The sequence below is a fragment of the Silene latifolia genome, chromosome X (assembly GCF_048544455.1).
Source record: "Silene latifolia isolate original U9 population chromosome X, ASM4854445v1, whole genome shotgun sequence".
NCBI classification, from domain to species: domain Eukaryota; kingdom Viridiplantae; phylum Streptophyta; class Magnoliopsida; order Caryophyllales; family Caryophyllaceae; genus Silene; species Silene latifolia.
In genome coordinates, this window is record NC_133537.1 from 301,650,850 (window position 1) to 301,672,199 (window position 21,350).

A 21,350-nucleotide genomic window follows, 5' to 3' on the forward strand; every position below is an offset into this window, starting at 1 on the left:
TTTATCACTTACGATTGTATTCATTGACTAACCTTCATCTACCCAGCCACCTTACTTTCTCATCGTCTGATGCAAAATGATGCAAACGCCGGCACCGGTGGCCATCATCCGACAAATTTTCACCCTCTTATCACACCTCACCATCTCCCATGTACATCTACACCGCATCAACACCTTGTTTATGGCATTAAATCACTGTCGCCGGTGCCGGCGACATATTTTCCGGCCGATTATAACACATGTAGATTCGGAATATCAAGTCAAGAGCATCTATGGTATTAATTTTTCGAAATTTCTTGTCACTTTTTGTAGATCTAATAATTAGTAAATGAAATTGAATAAAAAAAACACATTAATGGTGTCTAGAGTAGTGGTAATGGGACTACAATGAGTAGTGTTGGTTTTCCGACATTTGTTCCGGTGTTGTTTGATATTAGTCGGTGGTGTTGGTGGTCGGCGGTGTGGAGGTGGTCTTCGTCTTCGACGACAGTGGTGGTTCAACGTTTGGCAGTGGATACATGGAGTACTATATCTGGATACATGTATGAATTTGTCGATGGTCTCACCATTTCCCGACGGTCTTTGCTTTTTTGTCTTTTTTCAAAATTTTGTGATTTAAGCATAGATCTATGAAAAAGGGAAGTAAAATTTTCAAAAAATATTTGTTTTATTGATTCAGTAGGAATATTTTGAGTCAATAAATGATACAGTTGGCTGGAATTGTTCCGGTGGTGGGGTGAATTCGGATTTTGAATTGTTGTTCTTGTGTTCCGGCGTCAGTGTCGGCGACAATGGGATTGTTAAGGTGCATGACGGGGGGTAAGAGGAGGACAGAGTGGTGGTTATCGGCGTGTATCTGAATGGTCAGCGGTGGTCTAAGGTCTCGTTGTGTGAAAGCAATGAATTTTTGGCGTTTTTGTGGTGGTGGAGCAGTGGTGATGATGGTGGCGGTGGTGGGGCCGTGGTGGCGGTGGTGGTAGCAGTGTCAGTGGTGGTGGCGGTCGTGGTCGGGCCGTGGTGAAGGTGGGGCCGTGGTGCGGTGCATGTGGTGGTATTATATATTTGGTGATGGTGGTGGTGGTAATTGTGGTGTTAGTCAGTCGTATGGTAGTGCGCAGTGGTGGGTGGTGTGGTGGTGTTATGGTGGTAGTTGGTAGTGGGCCGGGTACACTCGTTAGTATTGTAGATACATACGGTACTACTACGGGATACACATGGTAATGGTGGTGACGATTGTTGGGGTGGTTGTGGTGGTGGTGGGGGGGCAGTGGTGATGGCGGCGGCGGTGGATACGCAAAATACTGCCCTAGATACACACGGTATTACTGTCGGATACACATGTATCCGGTAGTAATACCATGTGTATCCGGTATTAATACAATGTGTATCCGGATGTATTATATTGTGTATCTGGCTTTAATGTCATTTGTATCCGCAAAAAATATAAAATGTATCCGCAAAAAAATATAAAACGTATCAGAGAGCTAGTGTTAAAACTTGTAACAATTTACACAAAGTGTATCCGCATATAATATAAAATGTATCCGCAAATAGTATAAAATGTATCTCGGAGTTAGTATTAAAAGTCTCAAAAAAAATTGCTGTTAAAAAGGGTAAAGAGTGTATATGGTAAAGTGTATCTGAATAAAGAGGTTATATGGTAAGTTAACAAAATGTATCAGTAAAAAAAAAAAAAAAAAAGGTCAAAATAAGCTAGTTCGTACGGTTCGTACGTTAAGGCAGTTCGTACCTGAACCCGCCCCTATATATATATATATATATATATATATATATATATGGTCAAGATCCGGTGAGAACCACTAACATAATGAGAACCTTGAGAACCCTTACTAAATCATCATCAAATCTTATTCCGAAAGTTTTGATGGATCATTTACCCTTTGTTTAGTTTATTCCAACACATTTTTAGTATTGCGAAACAAAAATTTTTGATTTTATTAGCAAAATATAAATTTAATGTACAAAAATACAATTAGGTATACTAAAATGGCTATAGATGCACGGAAACGAATACTAGATGCATGAAAATTGTTACATGCAAGAAAATGATTACTAGGTGCATGAAAATATCAAACTCTAGGTGCACGAAAATGAGTTCTAGGTGCGTGAAAATTGTTAGATACATGAAAAATAAGTAGTACGTGCATGAAAATTAATAAAATGTTTCTCGTCTCGATTCCGGTCAATAATTTATACTATTTGGACCAAGAAATATGTTATCTAGGCATAAAATTCTATGCCGAATCCAAATATGTCATTATTTTTTAGAAAAAAATCCATAACGTAGAGTTCTTACGGTTCTCATTATGTAGGTGGTTCTCATCGAATCCCAAATCTATATATATATATATATATATATATATATATATATATATATATATATATATTAGTACAAAAATAGAAACTTTATTATGGATAAAGCAATATATATTATAACCTTACTTGGTAATCAACTCCTTAAAAGTCTTGGTAGGTTCTCTCTTTAAAGAGTCCAACCAAATTTTTTTTTCGTGGACGGCATAATTGCTACTAGCACCCAATGGCTCCTCGAGACGACATTTTGAACAAAAAACGCTCATGCTATAAGAACACTCAATTAATAAATCAATCGTCATCTGAAATTTAAATATAAATTATAGTTTACGTACCCGTTTTCATTATAAGGGGCAAAAACAAGCTTTTTGTTCTTAGCTAATTCTCGAGCAAAGTAGTCTATACGATCTTCGTACGGAATCAATGTGATATGCATAGATAAGATATAGAGGCACATGAATCCGTATTGGTCATTTGGAATCTTGTTCTCAATCATCACTCTCGTCTTCAAGTACCTAATTAAATAATAACAGTTTTTAAAAAAAAAAAACCAAAAAACTAAATGATATGTAGTAGTTAATTAGTTGTTTTATTATTTAAGTAAATAATTTAAGAAACTTACTTCATCCAAGCATAAAAGTGTTGTATATCAATCTCAAGAAGGCCAGACCATATGGTTAGGATCTCCCATGACACAACTGCTTCACTTTCTTGACCAATGATATCCTCCTGGTCGATCGCTTTCTTAGCTTAGATTTCGGTTACTTGTCGTTAGGAGCACCTAGACCAAAACAATATTTATAACTTCACAAACAACTATACTACTAGTAAAGAGGCAAGTAAAGATCGGATCCCAAGGGACGGGTATTGATGTAGGATTTTTGATTGCAAATAGTGGTGTCTAGGGGTGTCACAATTTGGGTTGAGATAGGAAGATCACTAAACTAAATAACAATAAAAGTAAACAAGCAAGATGACTAAAATAAGATGTAAACAATTGATTAAAAGCACTAGGGTGTCATGGGTTCATAGAGGATTCATGGGAATTGATCATACAAACATATCCTCAAATTATAAGCATGCAATTATTGTTGTGATAGGATCGAGTTGGTTCATATCTTACAATCCTATGAAGGTTTGGGTCCCGGAGCCGAATCGATTAGATTTTACAACACCTACAAGTCGACTTAATCCTCCCTACTCAACTATATGCATGGTCTAATGAGACTCGAGTTGGTTTATGTCTTACAAGTCTCATTGAAAAGGTAAGTGATGGGTAAAAAATGCAAGGATTCATAGGCTCGCTTCATCAAACATAACATGTGCATAAGTTGAGATCACAACAAGCAAGCAAATGAGTTATGAAAACATATTAAATTAAGCATGAATCATCCCCCATGTTGGTTTCCCTTAATTCCCCATTAACCCTAGTTAAGGAAACTACTCACTCATTATCAAGTTTGACATGTTAACAAGGTTGTCAATCATATTAACAAAGCAAAACATGATGAATAAATGAAGATGATTAACAATAATTAAAAAGGGATTAAGAGAATTATACCTAATGATGATTCCAAAATAATAATGCAAAGAATAATAGAAGTACATGATGATTGATGGAAGGTTGTCAATCTCCCAATAAACCCAAATAATCTTCAATTACCCAAAATAAAAGATGAACAATAGAGAAATTAAGGAAATGAGATTTGTATTAATACTTGATTAGAAGTTGATTACAAGATTAAAGAGAGATTAGAATAATATAAACTACACTAAAGATTGATAAGAAGAACATGATAATCTAATTACACTAATGGGGGTATTTATAGTGGGGATTAGGTGCACAAATTAGGGTTACTAAGGGCTTAAATAACGATTAAGTCCTTGAGGAATCGCCCCTCTCAAGAAAAGATGCGGGTCTCCTTTTAGCTAGTATTCCTAAAATATGTGCATCTTGAATGAAGAAAGAAGAGGACGTGTTTCTCTGGAGGACAATCCGAGCGTCCAATGGTCGGGACGGGCGGATTGGGGAGCTTATGGACGAGCGGCCTGGCGGTAAGGACAAGCGGCCTGGCGAGCTTCTGGACGGGCGTCCCGAGGGGTGAGACGAGCGGATCTTAGCTCAGCTTCCATTTCTTCTTTTCTTCTTCCAACAATCCTCCGGGATTTTGTCGGGGATGCAAGGATCTTCTTCATCATTGCCCATCTACTACATTATGTACAAAGGCCTTCTAGTCTTGTCTTCTTTTTGATGCTTGGTCATTAGATTCGATCAATTTAGCTCTATTTTGCCATGAAAATGCAAGATTTGCACTCCTCTCCTACCAAGGAAACAAAACCTCAAAGAATATGCAAAACAAAGGACTAAAGATAGTAAATGACCCAAATATGCGCTAAAACGCATAGGAACGAGGCTAATTCGGGGACTATATATGCTCAAATATTGATCACATCAAATATCCCCAAACCGAACCTTTGCTCGTCCTGAGTAAAGAGGTGGAAAAACTAGGACCCTTATTTAAACTAACCTACTAATATAGCCGACATGAGGCAATTAGCGGGTCTCACTCCGCCCCTTCAACTCACAACAAGACAACCATGAGGTAGGATGCCTTCTTGCAAGGCAAGGTGGGTCTTGCCAAAATGGCGACATATCCAATCATTAAAGCACATAAAATCAAGTAATGGATGCATCTACAAAAAGAATAGCCACTTTCCTCATCTAAGTGGTGGAAATTATCTAAAGGGGAAGCAATTCAAGGGTACACACTTCTTCAAACTACTAGGCCTAGAAGGATACCAATAAATCACCTCCAAATTGTGTCAAGCTAGGGTACTATTGTCCTCAATCGTTAAATGCTTTTGTCAAGAATAGACTCCCTATGGTGTTAGAAATACTGGAGGATCGCGGAATTCTTCTTCTTGCCTAGACAAGAAGAAGGGTCGTCCCCTCTCTACCATGCACAAAAATGGATACGATGGATAAAGGGATCAATAGTATTTGAGTTTTATTTTGGGAGTTTGCTTTTATTGTTGTTCCCCCCCCCCCCCCCCAATTTCTTATGGCATTTGACATTTGAGAACACTTTCTTTTTGCCATTTCTTTTGATGTTTGGCATTTCAATACTTGACAACTTTCAACTTTTGCATTTTATTTTGAACATTTTCAAAGTCACCCCAATTAGTAACGAGGGTGCCTTATATTTGAAGCATTATGAGTCTATTTTTTCTCCTCTTTTCATTTGATGCAATTGCAAACTTTTTGACTTTTCATTTCATTTCTTGAACTCAAATTTTGAACAATTTTTGTGCCCATTCCCTTTTTGATGACAAAATGTGGTAGAACATGGATGATGGTTGCATGGTTTCAAGGGTCACCTTGGAATAAACGGTAGCCAAGGAGTTATCACACCACAAGGTACTCTTGACTAGGCCTTAATCCATGGGTCAAAGGATACTAGCATGACACATCCTAGGGTGTTTTACAAGTATTCTAAGAAGCAAAGTCTTAAGAAGAAAAAGCATCTACTAGGGCCTATATACACTTGTCAAGATTCCCAAATAGACGGTTTCACAAAATTTTTTCCTAAATGCAACTACATGCCATGATGCAACTAACATTTATACATCCTAATGCATATGATTCTACCAACTAGTATGCCAAATAATCTAAATGCAATCCTATAATCACATTTTTTATACCACATCAATCAAAATAAAGCCACATAGTCATTAACATAAAGAGGAAAAAGGAGATTGGAAAGATCATACCATGCGGTCTTCAATATCCTCATGTCTCGGATGTGGCGTAGTCAGTCAATGTGAACAAGGATGAACAAACACAATATATACAAAACTATACTACAAAGGAAATGAACTTGTTTTTGGATTTTTCAATTTTTCAATTTTTTTGGGTTTTTTTTCGAAATTTTTGATTTTTTTTTTTTAGATTTTGATATAAAAGTCAAGTTAGAATTTCTCATCCCCACACTAGTATGGGTATTGTCCTCAAATGGCCAATACGATAGGAAATTATACAATTAATATGCATGATTTCTAAACTAAATGCAAACTATACTAAGCTACACTACATGATGCATGTGTTTTTGTTATGGTGGAGAGCATAATTTAAATTAGCTCCCAATGAATATGCATGGACTTCCCCAAACCAAAATAGACATTATTTCTAATGTCATGAATTTCGGGGGAGTTTATGCACATGGAATGCAATGCATGAAACTAAAGATTGTCATTTTGTATTTTAGAAGTTGGGAACAAAGATAAAGAACACCTTAATGAAGCCAAGGTGTTAGTCCTGCAATGTTACTAGGACTCCACAAAATAAATGATCAAGATAAAATAAAAACAAGAGAAGTAGACAAACCATAAAGGAGGTGTAAGAATGTAGGAGCCTCCAAAGTTTGCTAATCCTCACCTATCGTATCATCATCATCATCATCATCATCATCTTCCTATTTTGAGGCATCATCAACCTCCATAGATGTGGAATCATGTCCACTCTCACTTTCACTTGCTTGTTCTTCCTCACTTTCCTCTTCCTCTTCTTGGGCTTCTTCTTCTTGAACCTCTTGGCCGCCACCCTCTTCAACAACCATCTCCTCTCCACCCGGTCTACCACCACTAGGAATGCTAGGAAAGAATACTTCCATATCCGCCCAACTAGGCAAAGGACAAGACGGATCAAAAAGTCCTTACCTAGCTAGATGTAGGAGGGGCGGATATTGGGCCTTGTAAGCATCCACTCTATCATTGTAAGCTTGCTTGTGCATTTCCCTCATGAGTAGTGTCAAGTAATCATTTCCCACTTCGACATCCTTGGGTTTGAACTCGTGGTACTCAAATGGGTAAGGTGGGGTGATAATGGAGGAGGAGGGCTCGGCAATTTCGCCCCTTTGTTGTTGAATGATATACTCGGTCTCTTCGGAGAGTGGAAGAAGGTAGTTCGGTCGGTGACCATTCAATCGGCAAATTTTGGAAGGCAAGGTAAAGGATCTAGCTTCATTTATTAACCACCCATATTTGTCGTCAAGAGTGTCGTGCTTGACCCACTTGAACTTGTGAATCATGGTGTCCATATCAACAAGATGGCCTCCTTTAACCGGCACATAAGTGTTGTTTTTGTTGAAATCTCGGTTAAAATTCTTAGCCAAATGGGTAACTAGTCCTCCATTGACAATAAAGGCGGTGCCTTCTTTGCCACAATCGACATTAAGCCATCGTTCAACCAAAAGTCTTAGAGCATTGTATGGCTTGCTAAATTCCCTCCCAATGTTCAAGGCCGACTCAAGAAGAATTCAATCGAGATTGGTAAGATGATTCGTGCTATTTATAGCTATCAAAGTATTCCAAATGACCTTATGCCATACTCTAATGCCCGGATGGTTGACTAAGAGAGCACGACAATCATGAAAGCGTATGAATTTCTTTCCAGAAATTGCCATCCAAAGAGGAGCGGGGTCATACTTGATAGGAGACTTTGTATATTTTGGGTTATCACTAAGGCCTAATATCTTACCCAATTCGCCATAAGTTATGCGTCTATCAACATTTTCAAAACGAAACTCGATGTTGGTTCGAGTCTCCAGCCTTGTAACTTTCAAGAAACTTAAAAATTCCAAGGTGAGGGAGGGGCATGTCAATTCTTTCATTGTAAACAATTTACCCAATCCCATAGACTCAAAGAAGGTTTTAGTTTGTTCAAGAACATCCAATTTTGACAATGCATCTTCACAAATAAACTTAGTAGGCATGATGGTTTTCTTAGCAAAGAGAATGAATTTCTCCCTATGAGAGTCGGAAGTGAAAATTACCTCCGGATAATTAGATAATTGTTCAATGACCGGAGTTGTTGATGTTGTAGCTTCCATAGGGGGATCTTGTTGTTGAACCTCCAACCTTACCTCATGGACTACCAATGCCTTTGACAATTGTTTTGCTTGAAGAGCTAGTTGCCTTTTGGAAAGTGTCTTCTTTTGGGGTACCTTGTTGCCTCCTTTAGTTCTTGCCATTCTCCTTTGCTTGATTACACCAATGAAAGATTGAAATCTTCAATTTTTAGTGATACCCAAATCGATTTAGGATGAATGAATGTTGCTTTGTATCCTAAAAATCGACTCAAAGGTTGAAGATTTTAGTGTTTGAATCACTTGTTGTTGCAAAAGGAGTGATTAATTTTTGTTGTGAGGAAGTTTGGATTTGATTTGGTTGAGTTTAGTTGAGGAAATTTGATTTTGTTGATGGAGAGGATGAGGGTTTTTGGGGTTTTTGGGTTTTGGGTAGTGTTTGTATATTGAAGAAATGAGAATGAATGGGAGAAAAGGGTTTTAAAACACCCGTTATTTTTGAAAATACAGTGGAGGACGAGCGGACCAGGTGTCTGGACGCTCGGATTCCTCAATGTTTGGCTCAGGAAAAGACGCCACAGAACAAGCGTCTTGCTTCTAAGACGAGCGGATTCTTTGTGGAGGGACGAGCGTCTTTCTGGGTGGACGCTTGGATTCCTTTACAGAGAAAATCCCAGATTTTTGCCATTAAAAAGACGAGCGTCTTTTGTGAAGGACGACCGTCCAGAATGAGACGAGCGGATTCTCAGCTGAGACGCTCGGATTCCTTTACAGACCAGATTTTTGTATTCTACAGCTCTACCAGACGAGCGTCTGGTGACTTTGGACGCTCGGGTTCTTCAGGACGAGCGGATTGTCCATTTGGCCGCTCGAATTCTTCCTTGACCACACGGATTCAGGTCCATCCGTGGGTACTTCGTAACCCGTGTCATTTTCATTCTTCAATTCTCGTATTCTTTATTGTAGGGGCACTACAAAGGCATGAATAGCCTAGGAAATTGCTATCCCCACACTAAGGTAAAGCACTACACATCAATAAAATCATAAGTCCCTCCTTCACTTCTCTCAAAATGATGAATATCTTGATCAAGGCACAAAAAAAAAAATCCAAAAATGACAAAAATGTAATGTAAAAATTGAAATGCAAGTTAGGGAGTTAGAATATTTACAAATGGTGGTTTAGGGAGGACTCCACCAAACTCTCATCCAATGTGAGATGTCAAGGGGGCATGTTCAAGGTGTTGTTGATGTTACTCAACACCTTGAAGAAGTAGTCGAAAGCTTGCTCATTATCATGATAAAGGTCCTCAATAGATTTTTACACTTGGTGTTCTCCATGATGGTCTTGGTTCATATCATTACCAATGTAGGGATTGAATATCCCTTCGAACTCATCATCCCAAAGACCGCAAACTTCGTCTACTTGATCATTAAAAATTTCTTGAGTTGATGGAGACAACTCTCCTTCTTTCTTGTCTTGGCCAATGAGGCCATCTTCTTCACTTGTCATGGGTGAGCTTTTTAAGCTCTCATTGTTGCTATTTCCTTGTTCTTTTGATGGAGTATCATCCACTTTCTTTTTCCATTGAAATTCCAACTTCTTCCTATCATCCTTCCGGCTATAGTGATCAACCATAAAACATGGCTCATCCAATCGGGGAGCTCTCATGGTCTTGTCAAGATTGAAAGTGATGGTTTCATCTCCCACTTCAAGGGTGAGTTCTCCATGCTTCACATCGATCACTGCTCCCGCGGTGTGCAAGAAAGGTCTTCCTAAGATAATAGGAATGTTGGAGTCTTCTTCCATGTCAACAATAACGAAATCCACCGGGATGAAGAATTTTCCAATTCTCACGGGAACATCTTCCCATACCCCTAAAGGTGTCTTTGTTGATCTATCCGCCATTTGAAGCGTGATGTTGGTACATTTGAGTTCTCCATTCCTAGCCTCTTGTTAACCGAATATGGCATGACACTAACACTTGCCCCAAGGTCACATAAAGCTTTGTTGATTGTAGTGTCACCAATAGTGCATGGAATGGAGAAGCTTCCCGGATTCTTGAGTTTTGGAGGTGAACTCCCTTGAAGGATGGCACTACTCACCTTAGTGAAGGCAATAGTCTCAAGCTTCCGGATTGATTTCTTCTTTGTAAGGATGTCCTTCATGTACTTTGCATAAGCCGGAACGTGATTGATCAATTCCGTGAAAGGAATCGAGACTTCTAAATTCTTCACAATTTCCATAAATTTCCAAGTTGGTCATCAAACTTAGGCTTAGCTTGACGACTCGGGAATGGAAGTCTAATCATAATGGGCTCCTTCTCTTTGGCCTTTTTTTCACTTTTCTTTGAAACTTCTTGATTGGTGGGTTCTTCTTCCCTAGAGTTTTGCACAACTCTTTCCTTGTCACTAGCTTCCACAACTTTATCCTCAACTTGCTTCTTTGGTCCTTCATATCTCGTACCACTCCTCAAGTGAATGGCACTAACCGTTTCATGTCTTGGGGGATTACTTTGAGGTGGTAATTGCCCCTTTTGTCTTTGAGAGTTTGAAGATGCTAGTTGGGTCATTTGAGTTTCCAACATTTTTGTGTGGGCTAGGATGTTGTTGATGGTAATGTCTTTTGCTTGGCTATCTTTTTGCATTTGAGTGAAAAATTCTTGTTGATTCTTTTGCATTTCGAGGACCGCTTTTTGAACATTAAAACCTTGGTCATTTTGTTGATTGTATGGAGTTTGATTTTGATAACCTTGGTTTTGGTTGTAAAAGTGTAATACCCCGTATTTTATATAATATAATTAATTAAACGGATATTATTATATATAATTATTATATATATTATTTTACTAATTATGTCGGGATAATAGTTGAGTTGAGTTAATTGTTTAGTCGTGTTGATATCGTAAAAGCGAGTTGTTGCATAAGTTATTTGAGACGGGTTTATATGGTATTCGAGACGTGAGCTAAACCATTTACCCTCGACCCATTTGGGTTTACCCAATATCATGTTTAACCCAATTAACCCAACACCCAACATCATGTTCTAACCTAAGTTTTAACCTAATGTTTTTACCCTAGCAATACACGACACACACCTCACCCGCCTCCCTTCTTCATCAGCTTCGACCTCAACCTGCACGCAAAACGAGAGGGAGAGAGAGAGTGGGTGTCGAAGGCGCAGCAAGGAAGACCTTAGGGTGGTTGTCATCGACCATAGACGACCCTGGTGGGCTGTTGTGGCGGCGGGGAAAAAGGTAAGAGATAACCTTCTCCATTTGTTTCATATTTACGTCGGGTTTTGGATGCGGTTGTGTGTCTTAGACGGTGCGCTGGTGGTGGTGGTTGACGGGATATAGGAGTAGTGTGGTGAGTGGCGAGTAGCTTGGTGGTTGTTGGGGTGGTTGTAGGTGATTAGGGTGGCAGAAACAGGCGGTATCGATGGAGGGGGCAAAACGGGTTTTGGTTACGGTTTCAGGCGAGTTTTAGACGGCTAGGTTTGGGGTGGCACCACCGTGGACTCGGGGGAGGTCGAAATGGTGGTGCCACGGTGTTTAGGTTCGTGGGCTGACGGCGAGTTGGATGGTGGTTATGTGGCAGGGGGTGGTTGCTGGTTGCGGTGGTGGTAGGAGATAAACAGGGGGTGTTTGGTGGGGCTTGGCGGTGAACCAGGCCAGATGCCAGCCCTGGTTCGACTCGCCGTGGGCGATCGACCAGTGCCGGTGGTGGTTGTTGGTGGTGGGGTCGAAGTGGGGAGCAGGTCTGGTGGTTGTCGCGGTGGGATAGGTGGCGCGTGAGGAGTGTGGGTGCGTGTGAAGGGGGTAGGGTTGATGACGGGCTGTTTTGTTTTCGAAACGGGTTTTTCCATGAGTTTGATCGTTATAATTCGTTATTTGGTCTTATTCATAATTTATTTAAATTAGTTCCCGAGTTATTTAAAATAATTAGAGGCGGGTTTTGAGTCGGGTTTGTTAAAAGAGAAAAGTTACTATTTCGGGAAAGTTTCTATTTTGGGAAATTCTATATTTAGTAGTTAATAATAATAAATATTATAATGGTTTTAGGTGACGGACTCGTGAAGGATCGATAATCAAATTCATTGCCTTATTTACGGACTCGCTTAATCGCTTAGTTGGATTCGCTAGCACTTTGAGGTAGGGAAACACACTTGACTCCTTACCGTATTATTGAATTGAGTTGACTTGTTTGTGTTCCATATGACCAAGCTGAGATCGTTGACTTGTTCGTGGTTGTGATTGATGTTATGTTTCATGTAATGAGGTGGGGTTGGTGAACTGTTAGTGTTGAGTATGTTATTCCAATCTTTTGATAGCTGGCATGATTTCATTCATTAATATACACATTGTGTTGCATTATTACTGTTGAGCATTTCATATGCATTGGAGTTGGAGGATGGTGTAGGAGTGACGATGTTGAGATACGATGTGGATTGTGATAAGGCCCAGGCGGGTTCTGCAGGACTTGCCCTGGTGTCCTCAACAGTGCGGTCGCGGATCGACTACGGTCGATATATATAGTCTACCGGGGATCGGTATGGTCTGGGTTGTCGGGTTATGAGATATGAGAAATGAGATATGAGATATGAGTTGAGATGGAGATGGAGGTGACGGAGGATCATGCATATCATATTTTGTTGTTCAATTGTTTTCCCTACTCGGCTCGCTTTGGTGACCCTGTGTATTCGTGTACGCTTTGTGATGATCCAATTATTGGGAGCAGATTGTGGTATTTCGAGACTGATGGGAGCTGGTGGGAAGAGAGTTTGGATGACGGACTTAGTGCCTAGCCCACCTTAGTCTTATTAGTAGCTTTATCGATTGTATCTTTTGGTCATATTTTTGGAGACTTTGTTTTATTCCAGTTGTAATCTCACTATAAACATTTTTAATTAAAGTACTGTGTTTCTTTCCTTTGTATCTACTACCTCGGGTTTCCGAGATGGTAACACCGTCATTTATCTGAGGAGTCCTAGTTCAGGCCCTTAAATAAATGGGGGTGTTACAAAGTGGTATCAGAGCGAACGATCCTCAGGCCTAAACCAATGAATCCAATGAACATAGGAAGAGTCTAAATAAAATGAACCCCGGGATAGAACTGTTAGGAGCACACTAAGGTAAGGTATGAGTTAGGGGCCCCCTCACACCGAACCAGCGGCCCTCTCAGTTTGACCCGGAAACCCTGAGTGTATATGAGAGAAAAGGTAGCAAAGTTGCATGAGGTTGAGCATGAAATTCATATATCGTTGCCTAAGTGTTAAGCTGGTTGATAGTTGATACACGATTATTGCATAATCGAGTTCTTTGTATACCTTGAGACCCATATATTCTAACCACCTGCAGGACAACGCTACGGTAAGTATTTTGTATGAATGATGACGTGAGCATATGATGTTGTGGAAATGAGGAATAAAATTTTCGAGTCCAGGTTAATAACCAGTGAAATGTTGTGGTAGCCGTGAGTATGAAAATAATTGCGAGTCGATGATAGTTACCTAGTTGGATGTTGAATGATGTGTTGATAGTACTATTATGTCTAGTGATATGCGGTTATGTGACCCCGAAGCCATGCTAGTATAGTATCGTGATGGTAATGAGAGACACCATTGAATTGCTTGTTTCTAGTCGTAGCAAACATGATTAGATGTAAGGGGTAGGTCGGGATGCGAAAGGATTTCTATGGGATAGATGTTTACGTATATACAAAAGTGCGAGATTTAAGTTAGGATGAGTTAGTGTCGATAGTATGGTTGTAAGAGGGTGGAACATGGAAAATGAATGATTTAGTGTTGAAATCCGTTTTGTTTGATTTTACTCTGTAATTGATCTTGCTGTCATATCCTTTCTGTTAATTTTCTATGGATGAAAATTTTATGAGAAATAGCCTTGTGAGTTAGTGTTCTTTTGGCGTTGGTTTCATGCTTATAGGGTATACGGATTAAGAGTAATAAATGTTTTAGTGGGCTGTGGTCGGGAAGTTCCTGTACAGTGATGTTTTGACCAACGTTTTTGTAAAAATCCTCATTTAATTTGTGTAAATTATTTTTGCATAATTCCAACTCCATTGACTAGAGGTTTCGCACACGTTTTCAAATTGATAAGCCACGAAAATTCTTGATGTCTCTATATTAAATGGTAAGCTTTGCAAACTGACCCAAGTTTCGGACCAATTGCTGTCACATACTTGTTTGGACCAACTGAGTTGTAAAATTCTTTAAAAATTGAATTCTTGAACTTTCGACCTCCTTCTTTTATCACGAACTATTAACTCTCTGTATGTTATGAAAAGTAATGTAACTCAAGTTTTCGTTGAACGGCTGTTTATTCGTGATTTTGAAAGTTACAACGTGAATCATGACCTGTAAAATGTACGTTCTATGTTAAGTTTTCATACAGTTGTTTGATTAATTAATGAGCCTTAGTAATGTGAAATTATAATGTTTTACATGATGATAGTAGCACGCATGTTCAGTAGTTATATATATTAACAAGTGATAAAATTAAAACTTAGTTGATAACATTGTTGGCATGATAGCATGAGTAAAATTGGATAGCTTAATTTGATTCTTAATCGAGGGTGAAATGTTTGTACGAGTCCAGTTGTTTGCATATTTTGTGGCATGTTGTAATACCTCTGTTGTTCATCATATTCGTATAGTGGTCGGGTATACATAAATATAAAACTATATTATCACATCTTGGTAAATTTGGTGGCGTTAAATGTCCTAATGTACTCGCATGAATATTTACAATAATGATGTTAAATATTTACACATGAACGGTAGTAATGGTTATGTCTAAATGTTCCCACATGTAGGATGTCATCTGAGTCCTAAGGTCCTTTATGTGAGTCTGTGTGCCTATAGTTATACTTATTGCTTTCATTGCATTAAATTATTTCAGTTGAACCTAAAACCTATAACATGATAATAAACAGTGTTGTTATTCTTGTTATTGAATATGTTCGTTATTACAATGTCGTAAAGTACTAAAGTGATTCTTGCAAATGCATGGGTATGATATAAAGGAAACTGTTTGATATAACACGACAATTGGCATATTTATATTCTCGTGTCGTTACTATCAATTATATTAACATGAAGATTGTTATGATAACTATGTTGACAATTATAATAGGATAACCCTTTGATGATTCACATAATATGCATTGGTTTAAATGATAGCCGTTATAGTTACATTTAATTGAGTCTACGGGTTGCCTAAGTATTTAAGTCGTGCAAATCAGTGAAGTTTCCAAGTTGCTAATCTTTTACTATAGCTAGAATTCTACAAAGTATACGATGGTGAATGTATGTTTAAACTATTTATGCGATATCGTTTGTTTCTTTGAAAATGAGTGGTACTAAGTTCTTTGGACACAATTGAACGATATGGTTGCTATGATGTCAAACACATGTGTGATATGGAAGTAATGTTGTGTTGGCATGGATCATATGTTGTTACTTTTATTAGCGAATATGTTTCAGAATTAATATCAAACAAGTTGGCCAATTCGTGTTGTATGTCTGATGAGTAAAAAGGTTTTGATTACGTGTTATGTTTTCTATGGTTTCGAGGTGTTTAAGTAATGCTCATGTACCGCATGTTTTAATACTCCTGGTGATTTATTAGTAGCAGATTGTTCAATTATTCGGAATTGGTAACAGTTTTGACTTGGGAGTGGAAGTTGGTGGGGTCAATGTAGATTGTATGCTGGTTTACGTGTATTCTTGCAGTTGATATTTCTAAAATGATTGTTCTCTGGTAGATAATGCGAATTGTGATGATCTTGAGTTGACCAAAACCCTGGTATTACAACAGTTACCCTGAAAACTTGTTATATATCTTTCGCACACTTAAACCTCGAGGATGAATCCCTTGTCTTAACACCCTTGTGTCTAAATTTGTTAACCTTCCATTTTGTAGGATGGATCCCTACAATGTACACCCGCAAGACTGTTACATGTCACTTGATGCTGACTTTAATGAGCATTGTGAGAGACTTTGCACTGCCATGGACATGTATGGCCATAATGGACACCCTGAGTATTTAACTAATACTCGATTAAGAGCGTATACCCTTATCGATTCTATTCGACTACGGCATACTAAAGGACAAAGCAAACGATTTTATATGAGAGAGTTGACCACCCATTGCATGAGGCTATTCCGTGACCCCAATTACTGCGGCGGGGCCAAATACCCGCCCGAGCATACCTTTGACTTTATAGCAGGCGACCTGAGACACGAATTTTACGCTAATGTACCTGATGCCGAAAGTACGACTGAACCACCCATGCCAGACTTCGGGGAAGAGGTGAACCAGAAAGGGAATGACATAGAAGTCACCAGAAACAGAGGAAGCGCGACCTAAGGACCGTTAGGTTAGGGCTAGTAACACCATGATCGGTCTGTTGTGAAACCGTGTAAACCTTTGGTTCCTTCTTGTTGTTCTTTTAGTTCGATGTTGTGTTTTAAGTCAAGCATGAACTAAGTAATAAGTGATACTTGTTGACAATCAGTTAATTTCATAATAAAACCTTGTTTTCAACTTTAATGTTACTGCGAAATCTTTTGGTCATGTGTTCTTTTCTGATTACATGTTGTTGACAGTGTTTTGTTACATTGGAATATGAAAGTTGAGAAGAGGTTACGAGGACGTAACCATGTTTTTAGTTGGGTAGGATTGTAAAATCTTAAGGTTTATGTTCCACTTGTGTATAGATTGTGGTTTTGATCAAGTTGTAGATCGTAGTTTGTTCAAGCTAATGTTTCGTTGATGTTTCGTTGCGTGGTACCCATACAAATGAGTTCTCTATGTTGTGTAATTAAACTGCTGCTGTTATGGCGCTCCGATAGTTGCACGAGTTCATGAGTGGTGATAGATTTGCATGAAGTAAGTTCCGGGACGTAACTTTCTTTTTAGGAGGGTAGAATGTAACATACCGTTTCACCCGCTTAAGTTCATGAGTTCTGGTACTAGGAAATCTGTTTTGGTAACCACGGTGGTACTTGGAGGTTTGATAGATGAGCGAACTTCGGGACGAAGTTCATTTTAAGGGGGGAAGACTGTAATACCCCGTATTTTATATAATATAATTAATTAAACGGATATTATTATATATAATTATTATATATATTATTTTACTAATTATGTCGGGATAATAGTTGAGTTGAGTTAATTGTTTAGTCGTGTTGATATCGTAAAAGCGAGTTGTTGCATAAGTTATTTGAGACGGGTTTATATGGTATTCGAGACGTGAGCTAAACCATTTACCCTCGACCCATTTGGGTTTACCCAATATCATGTTTAACCCAATTAACCCAACACCCAACATCATGTTCTAACCTAAGTTTTAACCTAATGTTTTTACCCTAGCAATACACGACACACACCTCACCCGCCTCCCTTCTTCATCGACTTCGACCTCAACTCCGCACGCAAAACGAGAGGGAGAGAGAGAGTGGGTATCAAAGGCGCAGCAAGGAAGACCTTAGGGTGGTTGTCATCGACCATAGACGACCCTGGTGGGCTGTTGTGGCGGCGGGAAAAAGGTAAGAGACAACCTTCTCCATTTGTTTCATATTTCTGTCGGGTTTTTGGATGCGGTTGTGTGTCTTAGACAGGCGCTGGTGGTGGTGGTTGACGGGATATAGGAGTAGTGTGGTGAGTGGCGAGTAGCTTGGTGGTTGTTGGGGTGGTTGTAGGTGATTAGGGTGGCAGAAACAGGCGGTATCGATGGAGGGGGCAAAACGGGTTTTGGTTACGGTTTGAGGTGAGTTTTAGACGGCTAGGTTTGGGGTGGCACCACCGTGGACTTGGGGGAGGTCGAAATGGTGGTGCCACGGTGTTTAGGTTCGTGGGCTGACGGCGAGTTGGATGGTGGTTATGTGGCAGGGGGTGGTTGCTGGTTGCGGTGGTGGTAGGAGATAAACAGGGGGTGTTTGGTGGGGCTTGGCGGTGAACCGGGCGGATGCCGCCCCGGTTCGACTCTCCCGGCAATGATCGACCAGTGGTGGTGGTTGTTGGTGGTGGGGTCGAAGTGGGGAGCAGGTCTGGTGGTTGTCGCGGTGGGATAGGTGGCGCGTGAGGAGTGTGGGTGCGTGTGAAGGGGGTAGGGTTGATGACGGGTTTGTTTTGTTTTGAAATGGGTTTTTCCATGAGTTTGATCGTTATAATTCGTTATTTGGTCTTATTCATAATTTATTTAAATTAGTTCCCGAGTTATTTAAAATAATTAGAGGCGGGTTTTGAGTCGGGTTTGTTAAAAGAGAAAAGTTACTATTTCGGGAAAGTTTCTATTTTGGGAAATTCTATATTTAGTAGTTAATAATAATAAATATTATAATGGTTTTAGGTGACGGACTCGTGAAGGATCGATAATCAAATTCATTGCCTTATTTCTCGGACCGCTTAAGCGCTTAGTTGGATTCGCTAGCACTTTGAGGTAGGGGAAACACACTTGACTCCTTACCGTATTATTGAATTGAGTTGACTTGTTTGTGTTCCATATGACCAAGCTGAGATCGTTGACTTGTTCGTGGTTGTGATTGATGTTATGTTTCATGTAATGAGGTGGGGTTGGTGAACTGTTAGTGTTGAGTATGTTATTCCAATCTTTTGATAGCTGGCATGATTTCATTCATTAATATACACATTGTGTTGCATTATTACTGTTGAGCATTTCATATGCATTGGAGTTGGAGGATGGTGTAGGAGTGACGATGTTGAGATACGATGTGGATTGTGATAAGGCCCAGGCGGGTTCTGCAGGACTTGCCCTGGTGTCCTCATGCGAAAGTGGCGGATCGGCTACGGTCGATATATATAGTCCGGGGATCGGTATGGCTGGGTTGTCGGGTTATGAGATATGAGAAATGAGATATGAGATATGAGTTGAGATGGAGATGGAGGTGACGGAGGATCATGCATATCATATTTTGTTGTTCAATTGTTTTCCCTACTCAGCTTCGCGGCTGACCCTGTGTATTCGTGTATGCCTGTGATGATCCAATTATTGGGAGCGATTGACGGGTATTTGAGACCGATGGGAGCTTTGGGAAGAGAGTTTGGATGACGGACTTAGTGCCTAGCCCACCTTAGTCTTATTAGTAGCTTTATCGATCGTATCTTTTGGTCATATTTTTGGAGACTTTGTTTTATTCCAGTTGTAATCTCACTATAAACATTTTTAATAAAGTACTGTGTTTCTTTCCTTTGTATCTACTACCTCGGGTTTCCGAGATGGTAACACCGTCATTTATCTGAGGAGTCCTAGTTCAGGCCCTTAAATAAATGGGGGTGTTACAAAAAGGGTCTTTGATTTTGGTTTCTCGTGGGAGGTGGGGTGTATGTTGGTTGAGGGTTTTGAATATTTTGGTTTTTGTATGAGAGATTTGGGTGGAATTTGGTGTTTTCATTGTAATAGTTGGAATAAGGGGTACCACTTTTGTATGCTTGAAAAGCATTCACTTGCTCATTTGTTCCCCTACATTCACTTTGGTCATGTCCCAAAGTTCCACAATTCTCACATATCCCAGTTGGGATTGATGAAGATGCCACCATGGCATTAACATGATGCTTTGGTGATTTTGAGGCTTCTTCAAGTTAAGCCATAACATTCTCAAACTTCAAGTTGATGGTATCAATATGAGCATTAAGTTGAGCACCCAATTAAGTAATAGAGTCCACTTCATGCTTTCCTCCTCTAGTAGCCTTGCGAGGTCTACTATATTGTGAATTATGGACCACCATTTCCTCAATCTTGTTCCAAGTTTGATTATCGTCAACTTCGGTGAACATACCATTTGATCCCATGTTGAGAATGTTTCTTGAGTCTTCATAAAGACCATTCCAAAATTGTTGTACCAAGAACCACTCGCTAAGTCCATGATGAGGACATGAGCGACAAATTCCTTTGAATCGCTCCCAAGCTTCATACAAAGATTCTTCGTTCCTTTGCTTAAAACCCGTAATTTGAGCTCTTAGCATGTTAGTCTTTTCCGGAGGGTTGAATTTTTTGTATAAAGCTAGAGCCAACTTCTTCCAAGAGTCAATTCCAAGAGTAGCCTTATCAAGACTCTTCAACCATTGTTTCGCGGTGCCAATTAGAGAAAAAAGGAAATAAGACCCATCGAATTTGGTCTTGAGTCACTCCGGTTTGTGAAATCGTATCACAATAGTCACAAAAAGTCTCCATGTGGGAATAAGGGTCTTCACTAGGCATCCCCCCAAATTGGCTTCTTTCGACTAATTGGATAAATGCGGATTTTGCAATGAAATTTCCGGTTAAGTGTTGTGGTGTGGGAGTACCATTGGGTAGGTTCTCCTCGGTTGGTACGGAATGTGATGAAAACTTAGGCATTGTGGGTTGATTGTGTGATTGATTTTTTGTTGGGTTCTCCTCACCTTCTCTTGCAAAAGGGTTGATGAACTCAATAGTATTTGGTTGAATATCTACAACCTCACCAATACCTCTCAAAGTATTTCTAGCAAGTCTTCTATTGGTTGTCAAAGTCCTTTCAATTTTGTGATCAATGGGTAACAAGTTACCTTGTGATCTTCTAGACATGCAAAATATCAAACAACTCGAAAACAATTAGAACAAACCTTGAGGAGTTTTACTTCCCCAAGGCAAAGAAAGACACAACTAATAACAATCAAAGAAAATCAAATCAAGTTAACACCGTCCCCGGCAATGGCGCCATTTTTGGTCGATCACTTTCTTAGCTTAGATTTCGGTTACTTGTCGTTAGGAGCACCTAGACCAAAACAATATTTATAACTTCACAAACAACTCTACTACTAGTAAAGAGGCAAGTAAAGGTTGGATCCCAAGGGACGGGTATTGATGTAGGATTTTCGATTGCAAGTAGTGGTGTCTAGGGGTGTCACAATTTGGGTTGAGATAGGAAGATCACTAAACTAAATAACAATAAAAGTAAACAAGCAAGATGACTAAAATGAGATGTAAACAATTGATTAAAAGCACTAGGGTGTCATGGGTTCATAGGGGATTCATGGGAATTGATCATACAAACATATCCTCAAATTATAAGCATGCAATTATTGTTGTGATAGGATCGAGTTGGTTTATATCTTACAATCCTAGGAAGGTTTGGATCCCGGAGCCGAATC

At 39.4% G+C, this 21,350-nt stretch overlaps 1 non-coding gene across 1 annotated transcript; it reads left to right on the top strand.

The window, feature by feature from the left end:
* The first annotated feature begins 20,097 nt into the window (after positions 1-20,097).
* Positions 20,098-20,204, top strand: LOC141626077 (small nucleolar RNA R71). The gene has a single exon (XR_012535804.1). It is a non-coding gene; the product is annotated as a small nucleolar RNA R71 (small nucleolar RNA).
* The last annotated feature ends 1,146 nt before the right edge of the window (positions 20,205-21,350 follow it).